Genomic DNA, 21155 nt, shown 5'->3' with positions numbered 1-21155 from the left:
CGCCCTGCACCAATATAGACTGCCCCCGAATATTATTGCTGCCCAGCAGCTGCATTTCATGTCAGTGAGGTGCCAACCAACTTTTAAGTTGGGGTGGGCAATCCATCCCCATAAAATCCACCCAATGAAAATCAGGATTCAGGCCAGCACATGACAAAAAAAAATAGGATAAAATGGAGGACAGAGTTTATGGTCTGAAATTGTTGCACTTAATGTTGAATCCAAAAGGCTATAAAATGCCTAATCGGAAGATGAGTGCTGTTCCTCAAGCTTGTGTAGTTCCTTACTGGTACACTGCAGGTTGAAGACATAAATGTGAGTGTGAGAGCAAAGTGGCGAATTAAAATGGCAAACAACCAGAAGCTCGGTTTTACACTTGCAGACTAAACAGATGTCTTCCACAAAGTGGTCAACCAAGTTACATTTGGGGCAAAATCTTTAGCTCGGCGGGCAGGCACACGCCCGACCTGCTCGATGTTAAATGTCGCCTGTAGACGTCGGCTGAGTGTGCCGACGTCAACGCACAGTCGTGCAAGAGTGTGGTCAGCGGGGGCACATCGGAGCCATCAGTGCACCCGCTGACATTTAAAAGGCCTGTTAAGGCCATTAAACAATAAATTAACTTAAACTTTTCACTGCCCCACCAACCTCATGGTTGACGGGCAGGTGAAAAAGAGAAATGGCCTTTGCATTTTTTGGAAACCTCATCCACGGGCAGGATGAGGTTTCCAAAAGCAAATAAAATTTTTTCGAAAGTTTTAAAATTGAATTAATAACATGTTCCTGCTCATGAGGCAGAGTCGCATGAGGAGACATATTTCATTGCATTTTTCAAAACTTTTTTTTAACAAAAATTCTTTGTCTCCCTGAGGCAGCTCTGCGCTCACTCGCACACATGTCCAAAGTTTACGCTCACCCTACTCACCCTCCTTCCCCCTACCCCATGCAGGCAGCACTGAACGCTGCCGCTCGTATTTCACGCTGGGTGGGCCTTCATTGGCCTGCCAGCGTGAAATCGTGGTCTGGCCCCGCTCACAGGCAGTGATCGGCTCCCCGACTGCCCCCACCCGCCCCTGTCAAACCTGCCTGCCAAGGGCAAAATTCCACCTTTGGCCTCTCCAATGTAGAGGATTCTGCATTTTGAGCAACAAATACAATATAAAAATTGAAAAAAGAGCAAATAAATCTCTGTTTCATGTGGAAGGGGTGCTTGAGGCCTTAGATGGTAAGAAGGGATCAGGTAAAAGAGCAGGTGTTACACACCTGTGATTGTATGGGAAGGTGCCATGGGAAGGGAATGGGATGGTTGGGGTCGATAGAAGAGTGGACCAGGGTATCGTGCAGATAATGGTCTCTTCAGAATGCTGACAGGGGACTGGGGGGAAGATAGGTTTTATGGTGGCATCATGTTGGAGGTGCAAAGATTGTGCAGTGTGATCCTATGAATATGGAGGATTTTGGAGTGGAAAATGGGCCCTGTCAACTAAGTTGCGTGGGAATCCTCAGTTGAGGAAAAAAGAAAACATTTCAGAAGTGCTGTTGTGGAAGGTTTTATCTTTGGAATAGATGCGATGCAGACAGAGAAACTGGGAGAATAGAACAGAGGCCTTACAGCAAGCAGGATGTGAGGAAGTTTAGTTGAGGTAGCTGTGGGAGTCCGTGAGCTTATAATGAGTATTAGTAGACCATCTATCACCAGAAGTGGAGACTGAAAAAATCAAGGAAGGGAAGGGAAATACCAGAGATGGACCATCTGAAGTTGAGGGAAGGGTGGAAATTGGAAGCAAAGTTGAAGTTTTCCAGTTCAGGGAGAGAGCAGGAAATTGCACCAATACGGTCATCTATGTATCAGAAAAAAAGTTGTGGGAGGAGCCCCTGAGTAGGCCTGGAACAAGGAATATTCCACATACCCAGCAAAAAGAGAGACAGGTACCCATAGCAACACCTTTTATTTGGAGGAAGTGAGATCAGTTAAAGGAGGAATTGTTCAATGAGAGAACAAGTTCAGCCAGGCAAAAGAGGGTTGTGGTGAACGTATATATGAACATATGAATTAGGAGCAGGAGTAGGCCACTTGGCCCCTCCAGCCCACTGTGCCATTCAATAAGATCACGGCTGACCTTATTTTAATCTCAACTTCATATTCCTGCCTACCCCTGATAACCTCTCACCTCTTTGCTTATCAAGAATCTATCTACCTCTGCCTTAAAGATATTCAAGGACTTTGCCTCAAGCACCTTTTGAAAATGAGAATTCCAAAGTCCCACAACCCTCTGAGAGAAAAAAATGTCCTCATCGCTGTCTTAAATGGGCGACCCCTTATTTTTAAAAAGTAACCGCTAGTTCCAGATTGTCCCACAAGAGGAAACATCTACTCCACATCCACCCTGTCAACACCCCTCACGATCTTATATGTTTCAATCAAGTTGCTCTTCTAAATTCCAGTGGACACAAGCCTATCCTGTCCAGCCTTTCCTCATAAGACAACCCACCCATTCCTGGTATTAGTCTAATAAACCTTCCCTGAACTGCTTCCCAATGCATTTACAAATTTCCTTAAACAAGGAGATGAATACTGTACACAATACTCCAGATGTGGTCTCACCAATGCCCTGTACAACTGAAGCATAACCACCCAAATCTTGTCAATTCCCCTCACAATAAATTATAACATTCATTTAGCTTTTGTAATTACTTGCTGCACCTGCATACTAATCTTTTGCAATTCATTAACTAGGACACCCAGGTCCCTCTGCATCTCGGAGCTCTGCAGTATCTCACCATTTAGATAATATGCTTCTTTTTTATTCATCCTGCCAAAATGGACAGCCTCACATTTTCCCACAATGAACTATATTTGCCAGATCTCATCAAACCTATCTATATCCTTTTGTAGTCACCTTTTTCACAACTTACTTGCCTGCACATCTGTGTGTCATCACAAATTTAGCAACCATACCACCAGCCCCTTCATCCTATGCATTTATATTAATTGTAAAGAGTTGATGCTCCAACACTGATCCCTGTGGCACACCACTCGTCACATCCTGCCAACCAGGAAGTGAGCCATTTACGCCAATTCTCTGTTTCCTGTTAGCTTGCCAATCTTCTATCCATGCTAATATGTTACTGTTATGACTGGTCCCACCCATTGCGGGAAAAATCCTCCCCATGACTTCCCTTTCACAAAACCATGTTCACTCTGCCTGATTACCTTGAATTTATCCAAGTGCCCTGCTTTAACATTGTTAATGATAACTTCTCACATTTTCGCTCTGACAGATGTTAAGCTAACTGGCCTATAGTTTCCTGCTTTCTGTCTCCATCCCTTTTGAATAGAGGAATTAAATTAGCCATTTTCCAATCTAATGGAACCTTCCCCAAATACTGTGAATTTTGGAAAATTAAAACCAGCGTATCAACTATCTCACTAGCCACTTCTTTTAAGGCTCTGGTGTGAAATCCATCGAGACCCAGGGATTCGTCAGCCCTCAGTCCCAACAATTTGCTTAGTACCACTCCCCTGGCGATTGTAGTTTTCTTGGGTTCTTCCCTTGCTTCCAATTCCTGATTTACTGCTATTTCTGGGATGTTACAGGTATCCTCCATTGTGAAGACCGATGCAAAATACCTGTTCAATTCATCTGTCATCTCTTTATTTTCTATTAACTCCCTAGCCTCACTTTCTATAGGACCAACATTCATTTTGTTAACTCCTCTTTTTTAAATATCTATAGAAACTCTTAGGCCAGGATTTTGCCCTCGTTGGGCAGGCTCAGTGGGGGCGAGCAGGAGCTGTCAGGAAGACGTCCGACCCCCACGATCGGGGCCCGACCGCGACTTCACACTGGGGGTCAATTAAGGCCTGCCCAGCCTGAAGCGTACGCTGCAGTGCTCAGTACTGCCTGTGTGTGTTGGGGGGGGGTGGGTGGAGAATGCGCACCCTCACAGGTGCGCACAGGGAAAGCTCACTGAGGCACAGAACTGCCTCAGGGAGATGAAGACTTTGAAAAATAGGAAACAAGGATTTTATAAATGTTAATAAAATGCCCCCATGTCACATGAGCAGGGACATGTTAGAAATTAGTTTGAAAATTTTAATTTTGATGATGGATTGAAACCTTACCCCAACCTTGGATGAGGATTCGCAAAACATCCAAAGGCCGCTTGGCCTTTTCGCCTGCCCACCAAGCATAAGGTTGGACGGGCAGCAAAAATGTAATTAGGTTAGATCTTTAATGGCCTTAATAGGCCTGCTAATTGTCGGCAGGCCGCTGCCAACTCCCCCGCGTGGCCTGCCGACTGAAATATCGAATGAGTGCGCAACAACATTGGGATGTTCGCCCGATGTCATCCAATGTCACTTTATGTTTATTCTGGTCGGGTACATGCCTGCCCAAAGAGCGAAAAATTTTGGCCTTATCATCAGTCTTTATATTTCTAACTAGCTTTCTCGTGTACCCTAATTTTTCTCTTCTTATTAATCTTTAGTCATTCTTTGCTGTTTTTTATATTCTGTCTAATCTTCTGATCTGCCACACATCTTTGTGCATTTATGTACTTTTTCTTTAGGTTTGATACTGTCTTCAACTTTTTTGGTTAACCACAAATGGTGGATCCTCCCATTGGAATCTTTGTTTCTGGTTGGAATGTATCTATTCTGCGTATTCTGAAATATTCCCTTAAATATCTGCCACTGCATCTCTATTCCTAACCTAAATTGGCAGTTCACTTTTGCTAGTTCTGCTTTCATGCCCTCATAATTACCCTTATTTAAGTTTAAAATGCCAGTCTTAGACCCACTCTTCTCTCCTTCAAACTGAAGGTAAAATTCAATCATAGTGTAATCATAAAACAAAAACAGAATTACTTGGAAAAACTCAGCAGGTCTGGCAGCATTGTCGGAGAAGAAAAGAGTTGACGTTTCAAGTCCTCATGACCCTTCAACAGAACTGAGTGAATATTAGGAGTGGAGTGAAATATAAGCTGGTTTAAGGTGGGGGGGGGGGCGGCTAGGGGGAGAGAAGTTGGGGGGAAGTGTGGTTGTAGGGACAAGCAAGCAGTGATAGGAGCAGATAATCAAAAGATGTCACAGACAAAAGAACAAAGAGGTGTTGAAGGTGGTGATATTATCTAAACAAATATGCTAATTAAGAATGGATTTAGCACATTTGTTTAGATAATATCACCACCGTCAACACCTCTGTGTTCTTTTGTCTCTGACATCTTTTGATTACCTGCTCCTATCACTGCTTGCTTGTCCCTATAACCACACCCCCCCCCCCGACTTCTGTCCCCCCACCCCACCCCCACCTTAAACCAGATTATATTTCACCCCTCTCCTAATATTCACTCAGTTCAGTTGAAGGGTCATGAGCACTCAAAACGTCAACTCTCTTCTTCTCCGCCGATGCTTCCAGACCTGCTGAGTTTTTCCAGGTAATTCTGTTTTTGTTTTGGAGTTCCAGCATCCACAGTTTTTTGTTTTTATCATAGTATAATCATGGTTATTTAAGGGCGTCTTGACCATGAGATAATTAATTATCCTATCTAATTGCACAATACCAGGTCTAGTATAGCCTGCTTCCTGGTTGGCTCCAGAATGTGCTGACCTAAGAAATTATCCTGAAAATATTCTATGAATTCGTCATTAGCTTTAGGTTTGACTATCTGATTATTCCAGTCTACATGTAGATTAAAATCCCCCATGATAATTGGCGCACCTTTCTGACAAGCTCCCGCTGTTTCTACTTTGATACCCTGTCCTACTGTGTGATTACTCTTAGGGGGCCTGTACACCAGTCCCACAAATGACTTCTTGCCTTTATTATTCCTCTTCTCTACCAAAACCACTTTTGTGTCCTGGTTTCCCGAACTTAGGTCACTCCTCTCTAATGTGCTAATGTTGTCTTTATTTAACAGAAACACCCCTCCACATTGTCCTAACTTCCTATCCTTCCTAAAAGTCACACACCCTTCAATATTCAGGTCCAGATCTATGTTATCCTGCAGCCATATCTCTGTAATGGCTATTAGATTGAGCTTATTAATCTCTATTTGTGCTTTCAGTTCTTTTGTTTTGTTTTGAATACTATGTGCATTCAGATGCAGAGATTTAAGTTTTGTCCCTTTATCATTTTTGTAGTGTCTAGCCTTATCTGTTGATTTACTCTCAGATTTGTACTCTCTGTCCCTTCCTGTCATGGTCTGTTTATCATTTCCCATATTAATACCTTACTGTCTTGTCTTGTCTCCACTCTTTGATATGCCACATCTTCCCACATTTGATCCCTTGCCCCCACTATTCAGTTTAAAACCCTCTCTACTTTCCTGGTTACATGGTTCACTAGAACACTGGTCCCAGCTCGGTTCAGGTGCAGACCGTCCCAGAGGTGCAGCCCCAACTTGCCCCAGTATTGGTGCCAGTGCCCCACAAACTGAAACCCACTTCTCCCACATCAGTCTTTGAGCCACATATTCATCTCTCTAATTTTGTGTACCCTATGTCAATTTTCAAGTGGCTCAGGTAATAATCCAGAGATTATAACCTTTGAGGTTTTTAATATAGTGCCTAGTTCCTCATATTCTCTATGCAGAGCCTCTTTCCTAATTCTACCTGTGTCATTGGTACCTACATGGACCACAACAATTGGATCCTCCCCCCACTGCAAGTTCCTTTCCAGCTCTGAGCAGATGTCCTGAACCTTGGCAAGGGACAGGCAACAAAGCCATCTAGACTCTTGCTTTTTGCTGCAGAGATCAGTGTCAATCCCCCTCACTATACAATCACCTACTATCTTTACATTCCCTTTTGCTCTCCCCGCTTGGATGGCCTCCTGTACCATGGTGCTATGGTCAGTGGATGGGGTTTGGTTGGCCCTCATTTCAATGACGAAGCGGAGGACCCTCAGACCATCCTGGTGGGGGATGGAGATATGGAGGGATTGGACGTCCATAGTGAAGAGAAGGTAGTTAGGGCCAGAAAACTGGAATTTCTTGAAATGGCACAGGCCGTCAGAAGAATCACGAATATGGATGGAAACAGGCTGGACAAACGGAGAGAATATAGCATTAACACAGGAATAAATCAGTTCAGTGGGGCAGGAACAGGCTAAAATGATGGGTCTACCAGGACACTTCTGTTTCTGCATTTGGAAAGGAGGTAGAAGTGGGCTGTGCAGTGTTGGATGAGGTGGGAGGCTGTAGAGAGAAGATCTCCAGAGGAAATGAGGTTGCTGACAATCCTGGAAACAATGAAGTGGGAAGATGAGTCAAACAGCCCTGGTAGGTAAGTTCTTCAAGTGAAATTTTAGTAACGGCAGGTCTGTTGCTTATTATATACAGTCCTGCGTAATATGGAATCTAATAGATCCTACATTAAAGGATCATGTAGATCTTATTGAACTTTTGAATAGAAGCTGGCCCTGACAACAACAGTTTTACAACCATTTTGGGGGTTAAAAATCTTCCAAAAGCCTATGGAGCATTGGAAACATCTGGATCTTATGTGATACGAGATAGACTGGGAGCAGCCACAATAGCAATTCTCCCAGGTTCGCAGGGGTATAGAGGATATGCATCATCTTCATGATAGGTAGGTGCAATCTTCCTGAGATTGCTAATCATCCTGAGTTTAGAGTTTGGGAGATCTTTGCTCTTCAAATTTCCCATTGCAGTGGTGGCCCCTTACTCTGTGACATCATCAGCTGCCACTGTCAGAAACCCCCCTCCTTACTGATGTCTTCCTCCACCCATCCTCACCACCACACCCACTGCCACAGAGAGCTGGGGACAATCAGGGCGCATGGAATTTAAGCGTTGGGCAAGGAGTCGGGAGTCAGAAGCAGAAAGGGTGACTGGGAAATGGGGTTGGAGGATTGAAAGGTCACTGAGAGAGGGCGACTGAAAAATCCACATCCAGAGCTGGACAGAGAGGGGGACTGGTGAAAGTCTGGTATAATCCTTATTAAATTATAAAGGAAATGAGCAGCATGGCTGTAGTGTGATATGCCAAATGGCACAAACCAGAAATTCGGCCACACATTACGCTTGAATTTTAGCACAAACACACAGGCCAGAATTTTCCAGCTGACGTGCGGATGGTGTAGCCTGCAGGTTAGCATGTAAAATGACGTGTGCTGATGTCGCACTAGCGTGCCGATGTCAGCGCACGCCATCGCGATATTTCGGTGAGCAGCCACAATCAGTTCGCCCGCCATTAATTGAAGGGCTCATTAAGCCCCTTAACTTGCCAATTGTGTACGATTTTGAGGGGCCCATGCAAACTTCAGGGCGGCGCATGGGCCCAAAGGGAAGGTGGGTAGGAGATTATTTAAGAAAACTTTTGCAATGTCGGGATATGTGGACTCAGAGGGGTTGTTCATGTTTTTCACAAAGTTATAATTGCTGAAAGTGTTTAAAACTTGCCTGTGTGATTGTTAGTAGTTCTCATCGATGTCCAAGAGGTTTTTGTGTAATTTGAAACCAGTCTGCAGACAGCATTCTTTTACAGCCTTGCAGCTTTCCGGAGGCCTCCATTTAGCCTGGGGCTATGGGTTCTGACCTTTCCAGTGGAGGCAGCTCCCCTGAGGAGGAAGGGGGGATAGAATCAGGAGGAGGCCAGGACTGGACAAGGGAGGCACCTTTGGGAGTACAGGCACAGGCATAAGGGGTGCTGGGCCAAGAGGTTGTCCAAGGTGCAAGGGGCTGCAGACGACACCACTATCCTGCTGCCAGGGTATACAGGCGGCGAAGCAGCTATCTCAATATGTCTGAGGTGCAGTGCCGAATGAGGCTCCGACTCCAACTCTCAAGGGAGACAGTCAACTATATCTGTCAGATGATTGGCCCTGAGATCTCCCTTAACAGTGTGGGTGGACACCCCATGCCAGTGGCTCTGAAGCTCACAGTTGCCCTCCACTTCTATGCCTCTGGCTCCTTCCAGGGGTCGGTGGGTGACCTTTGCGGTGTCTCCCAATCAGCTGTCCACACTTGTGTCAAGCAGGTTGCAGACGCTTTGTTCAGAAGGGTATCCACCTTCATCCGCTTCCGCTGCAACCAGGCAAGTCAGACAGATGCTGGCTTCCCCCGCATCCAGGGTGCAATAGACTGTATACATGTGGCCATCACGGTGCCAGCAGGTGAGCCCAGTGCCTTCGTCAACAAGAAGGGCTTCCACTCCTTGATAGTGCAGATAGTGTGTGATCACAGGATGATGATTCTACAAGCTTGTGTAAGGTACCCAGGCAGCTCCCACGACGCCTACATCCTCAGACACTCCCAGGTGCCGAGACTCTTCAGTGCTCTGGCTTGGCTGGATGGTTGGCTGGTGGGTGATAAGGGCTATCCCCTGCGAAGGTGGCTTATGACACCTCTCCCCCTTCCAAGAACAGAAGCTGAGCAGTTGTACAATAGGAGCCACGGCACCACAAGGACTGTGGTGGAGAGAGCCATCGGTCTTCTCGAGATGCACTTCCATTGCCTGGACCGCTCAGGGGGTGCACTCCAGTACCCCCAGGTCACATCTCTGTGATAGTGGTAGCATGCTGCGCCCTGAGCAATCTTGCACTGGAAAGGGGCGATGCAATTGACGATGAAGACCTTGATGCCCTGGATGGGGCTGCACATGATGAATCCAGCAATGGCTCAGAGGATGAGGAAGCTCAGGGTGATGATGAGGGCCACAACGATGACCCGCGTTTACACCATGGAGGCAGAGATACCTGGGATAATTTAATCCAAAGAACCTTCAACTAGCTCCACACACATGGATCAGCAGGAACAGCATTGCCTGGCGCTTCCACACGTGGCACTTACGTGTTACATCTTCCACCTGATCAGCTACAAATAAGTCCTTAGTAAAGAAATATCAATCTCCACTCTAACACTCATGATAATTATGTCTAAATGAAAAGAGCACCATAATGAAAAGGCGCTCAGCCATGGTAACAAAGGTGGACTTTACTCTGTCCACAGGTAAAGCCCATATGGTTATTCGACAATGTTACAAAAAAGGGTCCCTATTCTAAGGCCAACACAAAATCACCAGTGATGTACCTGGGGAGTGCCTAACGTGCCTTATGTTTTTGTTTCCGGGTGCTATGTCTAGGTGCCACCCCATCGCTCAGAGTACCTTGTGAGACAGCCTGCTGACTCTGCTGTCCTATTGGCCTCGATGACCTTGGCGGGCGTCCTCTGGCCCGTGGAGCCTGTGATGGCCCCGCCTGGGAGGGAGTGGCCAGTTCCAGAACTGGCACCTCCCCAGTTGTCACAGCCTCAATGGAAGCAATGGTCACTGGCAGAGGGGTGGAGGAACTGCTGCCCTCATCCGGAGAGCCCTGAGAGGAGCTCGCAGCGATGAAAGGCAGCTGCTGCGCCGACATGAGGTCCCTTTTGACCTCCCTGGTCACCATAGATGCACGGGCACCGAGTGCCGGCGCTTGGTGTCCACAACATCTCCCACATTGGACAATACCACCTGTGGCCAGAACCGCTGTGAGGGCTTGCAGATCAGAGCGTAGCCCCAGTCATATTTTAATCCATTTGGTGAAAACCCCTCTCTATGACAATCGCCAAACTCTCATTGAAGGAATCCTGATGCTGTGCCCTGAGGGCTGATTCTTCACGTGCACTCTGCCTGGACTCCTCCATCGCAGAGACCAAATGAAGCATTCCCTCATGCAACCCTGCCAGATGCAAATGCACTTCCTGCCACCTTTCCTGCAGCTGCTGCAATGGGGACAACTCCTGAGGCATGTCAGCAGTGCCGGACTCAGTATGTGCCTTCTCCCCTGGAGCCCTCCGGCTGCTGGAGCCATCGGCGCTCTGTCTGCCCCTACCATCTCCTCCAGCAATTGTGATGTGCCCTCTCCACTGTGATCCGGGACACTAGCCGATGGTAAAGTCCCCACTGAGGTGTGTGTGTCTGCGCTGATGCCTGGCTGGCTGAAATGATGTGCCACAAGTTGCACATGTTGGCCCTCAGGTGTGGAGGGGGGGCTGCGTTGAGGATATGCGGGTTGCTCTGGTGGTGATGCTGAAATTAACAACAAGGACACTGCATCAGTTAGTGTACATTCAGTTCAACCTTTCATCCTTTTTCCCCCCGCTCCCCCCAGCCTCATAAGTAGGTCACCCTTAAAGACCCTTAAAAGAAGAACATTGGTGAGGTCCAAATGAGTCAAGAGGAGCCCCAAGCATTAAACGCACATGCAAACGGGCTGGTTAGGATGGCCTCATGAATGGCACATGGCTTGTAAAGGACCAAAGGAGTGGGGAGAGTGCAGAGGTGTCTGATGTGGATGCATTGTTGCCTGGATAGTTGTACGGCTGAGGAAACATTTCAAACAGTTGTATCATTTTCCACCGAACTCAGGAGATTGAGAGGTCATATTATTGCCCTTCATTCTGTAAGGAGGAGCACAGACCAGGTGACCAGAAGACAACATTTCCCCTTGGCGCAGCGATGAGTATCGTGGTGGCATTCATCTAAGTTGAGTGCCAAGAGGTTCACAGCTGAGGTGCTGAGGACCTTTTGGACAGAGTAATGTGGGGCGCACTGGCTGAGAGGGTGCAGGAGGTCCCAAACCCCCGAAAATGGAATAAGTCTTTGGGTGCGCAGCGGCAATCCAATGGCATGGTGATAGTGGTCACAAATGGGATAAGGCGACCTTTGGAAGGTGGAGGAGAGGCTATTCCTCAAGGGGACAAGGGTCCCTTCTGTATGACCCACACGTCAGAGTGCCTCAGTCAGTGAATGAGCATTGTTTCAGCATTAACGATTGCAGCAACTATCAGTGGTTTGGATGGTGGACAGATAGAGTAGGTGGGACTGTGGACCTCAAATACCTGCCCGCTGGACCCCAGCCTCGCCAACCCTGGCCACCCTGGCCTCCTGCCTCCTGCCCAGCTCCGTGGACTGCTCCTTGAATGGGGTGAGGCGCTGGAGGAGGGCATGCCCACCATCAGTCCTCAGGCGCTCCCGGGCATTGTGGTTACTTTTTGCCTGCAAAACACATGAGAGGATTTATTAGGGAAGCTCGCTCATGTAGGCTGCACGCGCACGCCGCACCCCAACCACAATGGGCCACCTGAGGCCTCCAGCGGCTCCTGTCCACACTACTAGTGATGAGTCCCCAGAAGATGGCACGGCTGGTCCCAACCCCCTCTCCCAATGGCCACCTTGGACACATTCAAACTTTGAACAGCACACAGGCCCTAGCACCCATGGAAAGGAGGATCAAATAGGTGCGGTGCCAATGCAAGCAGGTGGGACTTGCCCAAAAGACCTTGAGGCACCCTTTGGACAATGTCATTACCATCAATATGACATGCTTTAGAGTTCTGAGTGTGTGTCTACCAGCCTCCCCTGCAGCTTGCCCCCAAACTACTCAATTGCCACAGAAACCAACATTTGCTGTGCAGAAAGGCCTTCTTCTCCTCAACCACAAAGGCTGATGTAAGCATTGTCAGTACCCATTTGCCCACCCAGCGTGCAACAGATGCCCTATGCAATAACGTCAGCCATACATGATTGGGGGTGGGGGGCAAAGGCTAAGGCTGCCTTCTGCCTCAAATAGCCCGGACAGACATGGTACTCAGTTCTGTCGAAGGGTCATGAGGACTTGAAACGTCAACTCTTTTCTTCTCCGCCGATGCTGCCAGACCTGCTGAGATTTTCCAGGTAATTCTGTTTTTGTTTTAGACATGGTACTCACCCATCTGGAGCGCAGCACATCGTTGAAGCGTTTTTGGCACTGTGTGCCAGTGCATCTAATGTCATCATGGGCACTTACAGCCTCACCCTCCTCCTCCCATGCCTGGCTGGAAACATGGGGGGGCGCTCCTCCTCCCATCCTCAGGATACAGAACATCACGTCGCTGGCCCACCTCTTCCAGGAGGACAGCAAGGCATGCGTCTGAGAATCTGGGCACACAGTGGCCCCCCGCTGGCCTCTCCTGCAGCCTGCCCCCCTTCCTCCTCCATGTCCTCCTCCTCTGCCCTCCTTGGAGCATTTCTACCTCTTTGAGTGGCCATGCTGCACTGCCTCAAGCAGGCTGCCTGGCCACTCTTTAAACAAGCTGCCGGCTCCCCATTGGAACCGGCAGTCTGGTCACCCACTCCGCAACTATTTTCCCGTTCTCCACGGGAGTCACAAAGCAGGGTGTAGGCCTTAATTGGCATGCCCGTGGAAAATTGCAGCGCGGCCCATTTCGCCAGAGGCAATCGGCCGCCCGCCCGACCAACGAACGTAAAATTCTGTCCATAATTTTTTTTCGTTCATTCATGAGAGGTGGATGGCTGGCTGTGCCTGCATTTATTGCCCATCCCTAATGGCCCTTGAGAAGGTGGTGGTGAGGCGCCTTCTTGAACCTCTGCAGCCCATGTGCTGTAGGAACACCCGCACTGCTGTTAGGGAGGGAGATCCAGGATTTTGACCCAGCGACACTGAAAGAATGGCAATATATTTCCAAGTCAGGATGGTGAATGGCTTGGAGAGGAACTTCCAAGTGGTGATGTTCCCATCTGTCTGCTGCCCTTGTCCTTTTAGTTGATAGCGATCATGGATTTGGAAGACACTGCCTAAGGTACACATTGTCACCACTGTGTGTTGGTGGTGGAGGGAATAAGTGTTTGTTGGTCATAAAAAGGCAAAATCAATAGCCCTTTACTTAATTGCATGTAGTATTCAGAACAAAATAAATAAATTCATGGCATAAATAGAAGTTAAAGGGTATGATCTTATAGCCATCACTGAGACGTGGTTACAAGGAGATCAAAGCTGGGAACTAAATTTTCAGGGGTATGCGACTTTTCGAAGGACAGGCAAGAAGGCAAGGGTGGAGGGATAGCTTTGTTAGTAAGAGATAGAATAAGTACGATAGCAAGAAAGGATCTTGGATCGGAAGATGTCAAATCCATATGGGTGGAGATAAGAAATAACAAGGGGAAGAAGATGTTGGTGCGAGTAGGCACCTGACAGTAGCTACTGCAGGACAGAGAATAAATCAGGAGATAATGAGGGCATGTAAAAAAGGCAGTACATTAATCATGGGTGAATTTAATCTTCATGTAGATTGAGAAAATCAAATTGGCAGAGATAGACACGTGCAAGAATTAATACAGTGTATTACACCATGTTATGAATCCAACCAGGGGTCATGCTACTTTGAATCTGGTAAAATGTAATGAGGCAGATCTAATAAATGATCTCAGAGTAAAGGATCCCCTAGGAAACAGTGACCGTAATTTGTTAGAATTTAGCATTCAGTTTGAGAGTGAGAAACCTGGGTCAGAAACAACTGTGCTAAACTTAAATAGGGGTAACTACAATGGATTGAGGGCAGAGTTGACCGGAGTGGACTGGGAAAGCAGTTTAGCCGAAAAGACAATTGATGAACAAAAGCAGACATTAAAGAAAATAGTTTATGACTCTCAACAAAGGTATATCCCAGTGAGGAAGAAGGATTCTAGGAAGAGGATAAATCAACCATGGTTAACCAAGGAAGTTAAGGACAGTATCAAATTGAAAGAAAAAACAAACAATGCGGCAAAGATTAGTGGTAAGCCAGAGGATTGGGAAAGTTTTAAAAGCCAACAAAAGATGACCAAAAAATAATAGAGGGGGGAAAATAAACTTTGAGGGTAAACTAGCAAATAATATAAAAATGGACAGCTTCTTTAAATAAATAAAAAGGAAGAGAGAGGCCAAAGTGAACACAGGCCCCTTAGAGAATGAGGCTGGGGAAATAATAATGGGGAGCCAGGAAATGGCAGAGGGTTGAATAAATACTTTGCTTCAGTCTTCATGGTAGAAGATGCTAATAGCAATCTAAAAATAGTAAATAGTCAAGGGACAAAAGAGGGGAGGAAATAAATGCAATAACTGTCACTAGAGAAAAAGTACTAGGGAATCTAATGGGGCTAGCGACTGATAAGTCCCCTTGACCTGATGTGTTGCATCCAAGGGTATTAAGGGAAGTGGCTGCAGAGATAGCAACCTGTAACTAGTGGAGTGCCACAGGGATCATTGCTGGGGACTCAATTATTTACAATATATATTAATGACTTAGATGAGGGAAGTGAATGTACTATCACGAAGTTTGTGGATGACACAAAAATAGTTGGGAAGGCTAGTGGTGAGGATGACATAAGGAGTTTAAAGAGGGATATAGACAGGTTAAGTGAGTGAGCAAAAACTTGGCAGATGGAATATAATGTGGGAAAATGTGAGCTTATGCAATTTGGCAGGAAGAATAGAGGAGCTGAATATTGGTTAAATGGAGAAAAACTGCAGAAGGCTGCAGCACAGAGGGATTTGGGAGTCCTTGTGCATGAATCCTAAAAAGCTAACATACAAGTTCAACAGGTAATAAGGGAGGTAAATGAAATGTTGGCCTTTATTTCAAAGGGAATGGAGTATAAAAATAGGGAAATCTTGCTAAAACTATATAAGGCACTAGTTAGACCACATTTAGAATACTGTGAACAATTTTGGTCCCCTTATTTAAGGGAAGATGTACTGGCATTGGAGACAGTCCAGAGAAGGTTCACTAGGTTGATCCCCGGTATGGTGGGCTGGTGGATTACGGTTTGAAATATAACCTCAGCCGAAGCCGTGCAGGGATGCCAAACCCCAGATGAGAGGAGGCGGGGCCGTGCTGGCGTGGTTACGGTTTGAAATGTAACCTTAGCTAAAGCCACGCAGGAAGGCCAGACCCCAGTTAAACCACACATACATACTCAAATAACTAAGTTGTTAGGACCGTGTGAACATACCACGCAGAGATATATGGAAAATAGGAATAGAATGCCGTCAGGGAAACAAAATAGTGCTATGGAACTCAACTGGGGATCCGTGGATTCCTTTACATGGTTCATAGTGGAACAACAGTCAAAAATAATCACTAAAATGCAGAAGGAAGGGTGGAACCCACAGGAAACCCCCGGAGAACAAAAACAGTGGTGGTTAGAGCAAAAAAAAGGATAAGGAAAAGAAAGGGATGATGGTTATTATCACACTGTACCTAGAGTTGTGCAGAAGGACTAATACTAAATTCCAGTCGATTAGAGAGAGAGAAACAAAGTCAGTTCCAGGACAGATCAAAACAGTGGCGGCAGCAACCTGCAGAGACACTGATCAAGAGGGGGAAAGCTCTGAAGGAGAAACCTATGAAGGAGCTGAGGCAGTTCCGCCTTCATATGAACCAACTGCCCCACTGTGCCCATTGAATCCCATGGCCCCTATAACAGTAACTGTTAGGAAAATTAAAGTCAGGAAAGGCGAATTAAAACCCAAGGGGAGAAAGAGGACTGAGGAATAGGGGGAGGATGAAGAAATTGAAAGGGTTACGGAGAAAGTTAAGCATGTACCATTCAGCCCGCGGGAGGAACAAGTTTTGCTTAAAGAACTGCTGACACTTAAGACTCGGCATAATAACCCAGATTTCTGGACCAAATTGCGGGAACTGCAAGATTTTCATGCAATGCACCCTCTTGATACCCATATACTGGTGAAGGCTAAAAGCCCAGGAGATATTTGGGGAAGGTTACCCCTACAGTTTAGGAGTGGAGACTGGGCGAAACCTGGTGATGTCCTAGATCGGGAGACAGCCCTGCACAGGGAGTTTTGAGAGGACAGTCAAGGAAAAATGAATTGGGGGTGTATAATGTCCCATGTGGGATGACGAGATTTTCCTGAAAATGTGGAAGGATGATTGGGACCCAAAAGGTCCGCTACTGAATTTTCTGTAACTTAAAAAAATGAATTGATCTAAATTACAAGAGCTGCTTGTGCTGAAGAGAAAGAGAAAAAGAGAGAAAAGGGGGGAACTTTAATAAGCACTGACAGGCAGGGAAATGTGAGCTTTCGTCAGTTTGATTGTCCCTATGGGTGGAGCCTTCAAGATTCCTTTATTTCCCCCACTGCTATTTGATGTTTCGTTTAGAATATGAGAGTTTTAAGTCGTTAAGTTAAGGATACAGGAATATAAATACATACTTCTAAATGTATGTTTGTTTGTGTGCAAGGAAGCATTTGTGTGTGAGCTTTAATGTGTTTTCTTCTGTAAATTGTTATTTGTGTGTGTAGTTCAGCACTTTAGGGTTGAAAGCCCCATGTTAGATTAAAGGAAAAGTATACTAAAACATTCCAAAGTTTTGAGTATAAGGTTTGAGTTGAGGTTTCTGGCAAAAAGGGTTGCAATTTGAAGGTATCATGAAGCTATACAGGGTTAGATGAACCAACCTTTGTACCACCCCCTTGCAGACTAGTATCACCAGCTTCCAAGCTGATTGGGATTGATACATACGAGTTACATTAACTCATACGAGTTAGTATTCTAAAATTCTGAGGGGGAAAATTACCTGAAGTTCAAGGGATTCTAGGAAAACCAAAAGACATAAACACAAGGCCTAGGTGGTCCCAATGGATAAAAAGGGGTTTCTTATGAAGAGATGAATAAAATATGAAAGGAAACCTGCATCCCAACAGCACTGTTATTTGAAGTTGGGACAAGGCTTGAGGTGTAAAGTGCAGTGTAGTTTAGAAGATTATTTTTGAATCACTAGGGTGCTATCTAAGATAAAGAATGTGTCGATAAACATACGGGAATTATAACTTGGATACAAATCAATACACATAAGAAAGAGGTTGTATTAATTTTGATCATGTAAATTACATTTCTTACAAAGTTTAAAATTTGTGGTTTGGTTCCTGATAATTTCTCAAATGGGAATTTTCATTTTAAAAGGTTTGGTAACAATTGGCACTAATTCAAATGCTGCAAGCTTTTGTATTTGTAAGTCTGTTCCCAAAATATGAAGCTAAGCTCAAGACCTTGACAAAGTTTGGCAGAAATCCAATTTTTGGCCGAGTTAATGAATCTGGGATAATTCTAAAAGAAACGGGTCAGACACAATTTAGTGTGTTACTTTGAGACAATAAAATGTTCGAGAAGAGGATGAAGAAACATGTCAATAACTGATTTCTGTTTTTAAAACTGTCATAAGAATATTTTATTTATTTTAAAGTCTCTCCAGGCAACCTGAACAAGACAAGATGGTAGCCGTTGCATGTGTAAAATGGTATGAGGCAAATGAGAAAGAGTTAGGGAAAGAGGATACAATATACAAACTTTTTAAGGGAAGTGAATTTGATAATCTGGCCACCAACTGAGACATTGGAAACGCACAGGGGGAGATAAGCAAAGATCTAGAGACAGAGATCCTCGTTGACAATAGAGAAACTGAACTCAAGAGAATCTTCGGATGATCATGGCCAGGGGAAAAGAAACTTAGAGGTAAAACTATGTGGAATCTGTAGTTCAGGAATTTAAATGTATATAGAAATAATACTTAACAACAATTTACCACAAGATGTATACAGGTAAAAGGAAAGCTGGAAAAAGGCTAAATAGATGTATTACTGATTGTATTAATGTGCCTGCGAGCTTCAAAAAGTAAGGCCACAGGATTAACACTATGATGACAGACGGTTAAGCAGCTCCCAGAGAGAAACGTCACTGGAAGTGAAGATACTGAGCTATTGAAAGATAGGATAAGAAGGTGCATTGTAGAGTTGTTTAAGGAATTGAAGTCTGACATGAGACAACAACAGGAGATGTAAATGTAAACTGGAAGGAGTGGGGGTGCCTACCCAGATGGATTCAGATCAGGGAACTCATTTCAAAGAAAGAGTCATTAAAGAAATGTATAAATTTAAATACAAACAGAAATTCCACATTCCCTACCAGCCACAGAGCTCAGGGATGGTGGAAAGGATGAACTGAACTTTAAAAAAAACATCAATCACAAAAACAATTCAAGAGACAGGGAACAGTCCAATATTCTGATGCGCCTTAGGGCTACCCCATGCAGAACCACCATGTTCACTCCATTTGAAATAATGACAAGGAGAGCAATGCAGTTACCCAAGGGAATCATAGTAGGGGTGGGAGATGTAGGACCTCTAAAAGGAAGGACTATGTGAGGGAAATAAGTCAGCAATTGCATGCGTTCAGAAAGGAAGTCAAAGACCGACAGGTAACTAAGGATATGGAAACAGGTAAATCCAAAGAGCAACAATGGACCATGTGAGGTAATTATGACAGGTGATACATGCGCACTTGTAGATATGAGAACGGGAATTAAATGGAGGCATTACACACAGTTAAAGATACATGACAATTGACCAAGCGGTAATCCGGAGAACAGGAGCCGATGTTAATGTCTCCACAGATCTACGATCCTGCTGGTGGGCATATCAGTATTGGCAACAAGGTCGGGGATCATCACTGCTCATCCCGCACTGCAGGAGGAACTTTGGTACAGCACCGACAGTGCCGAATGCGACACGCAATGGGGAATGATAAATGTAACAGTAAGAGAACAAGTGCTTTCGAATTGTAGTCAGGGCTTGCTTCAGATTGGGCGTGGGAGATCCGCCCAAAAGAGAAAATTAATACCACTACCCAGCCACCCCCCACGTCAACTTCCACAATCCACCTTGTCCAGGACCGATGAATGGTTTGGTACCGGTTAATCAGAAGTTTTATATGATAATGTATACCATGAGCTGGTACACGCATTCTTGAACATATCCGGTATTGCCCTGCCCCAGTGGTGCCCAACCCACACCCAAGCACTCTATACAGCTCAGACGGGCCAGTTGATGGCTGAAGCGGTTCAGTTTAATGGCAAGATGCAATCAGGCCCAGAAGGAAACCGAGACAAGCGCAGCCTGATAAATGACGCTGCCACGTTATGCAATACAGGGACATCAATAGTTAATTCCATCGACCTAGCAACTGTAGATCAGAAGGTCCGTACCCTGAGCTTTAAGCTTAAGGAGATTTTAGGGGGAGACAGGGGATCCAGAATACACAATTAGATATGGACCAGGACGTGATACGGTTAATTCAAAGCCTGGCTACCGTGTTCGAAAGTATTGCGGAGACCATCAACAAACTGATCGAAATAGGGAAAAATATTTCAGACAAAGCGAACAAAAATTATGTTTGCAGCACTTGTGGATCTTGGGCGTTGGAACAAGCCTGAGAGAATTTAAGACAGGTTAATGAAGGAGTAGTTCCTTTATGGGCAACTAATGAGCATTTATTGAATCTCTCTCGACACAAGGATCATGACTTGACCGGTTGCAGCTCAGAGGTTTAACACACGTATATAGGATTAATGTTGAATGTATAGTGAATAATAATATGCTAATAGGCATTGTATTAGTAATACTTTTTGTGTACAGGATATACCTGGCAATTTTCCACATAGCCGGGTAGATGCCAGTGTTGTAGCTGTACTGGAACAGCTTGGCTAGGGTCCTGGCAATTTCTGGAGCACAAGCCTTCAGTACTATTGCCAGAATATTGTCAGGGCCCATAGTTTTTGCAGTGTCTTCAGTTGTTCCTTGATATCACATGGAGTGAATTGAATTGGCTGAAGACTGGCATCTATGATGCTGGGGACCTGCGGAAGAGGCCGAGAAGAATCATCCACTCAATGCTTCTGACCGAAGGTTGTAGTAAATGCTTCAGCCTTATCTTTTGCACTGATGTGCTGGGCTCCCCCATCATTAAGGATGGGGATATTTGTGGAGCCTCCTCCCCCAGTGAGTTGTTTAATTGTCCACCGCCATTTCCCACTGCATGTAGCAAGACTGCAGACCTTACATTTGATCCATTTATTGTGGAATCACTTACCTTTGTCTATAGCTTGCTGCTTATGCTGTTTGGCACGCAAGCAGTTCTATGTTATAGCTTCATCATTTTTAGGTATGCCTAGTGCTGCTCCTGGCATGCCCCCTTGCACTCTTCATTGAACCCAATAGTCAATGCTTTTAACATGAGTAGGTAAGCTGGAAACACCCCCGGAGATGTAGAGCTGAATTTCTAGGGTTGAGAACTGGGGCAGAGAATGGCAGTTGCTAGAAAACACCAGCAACAGTCAGCATGTGAGTTCCAGGAACCATCAAGAGAGGGGTGGTGGTAATCTGTGGCACCATGGCAACAGACTGGTTAGTTCATTGACTGGAGCAAGAGGACCTTGTTAGCAGAGAAGCAGACTAGTCAGAAAAATAAAAGCCCATGGGATACAGGGGAATGTAGTGAGTTGGATCCAAAACTGGCTCAGTGACAGGATGCAA

Source organism: Carcharodon carcharias, chromosome 1 (genome assembly GCF_017639515.1).
Source record: "Carcharodon carcharias isolate sCarCar2 chromosome 1, sCarCar2.pri, whole genome shotgun sequence".
Lineage (NCBI taxonomy): Eukaryota > Metazoa > Chordata > Chondrichthyes > Lamniformes > Lamnidae > Carcharodon > Carcharodon carcharias.
The sequence above is the reverse complement of the archived record's forward strand: the minus strand, read 5'-3'. Positions refer to the sequence as shown.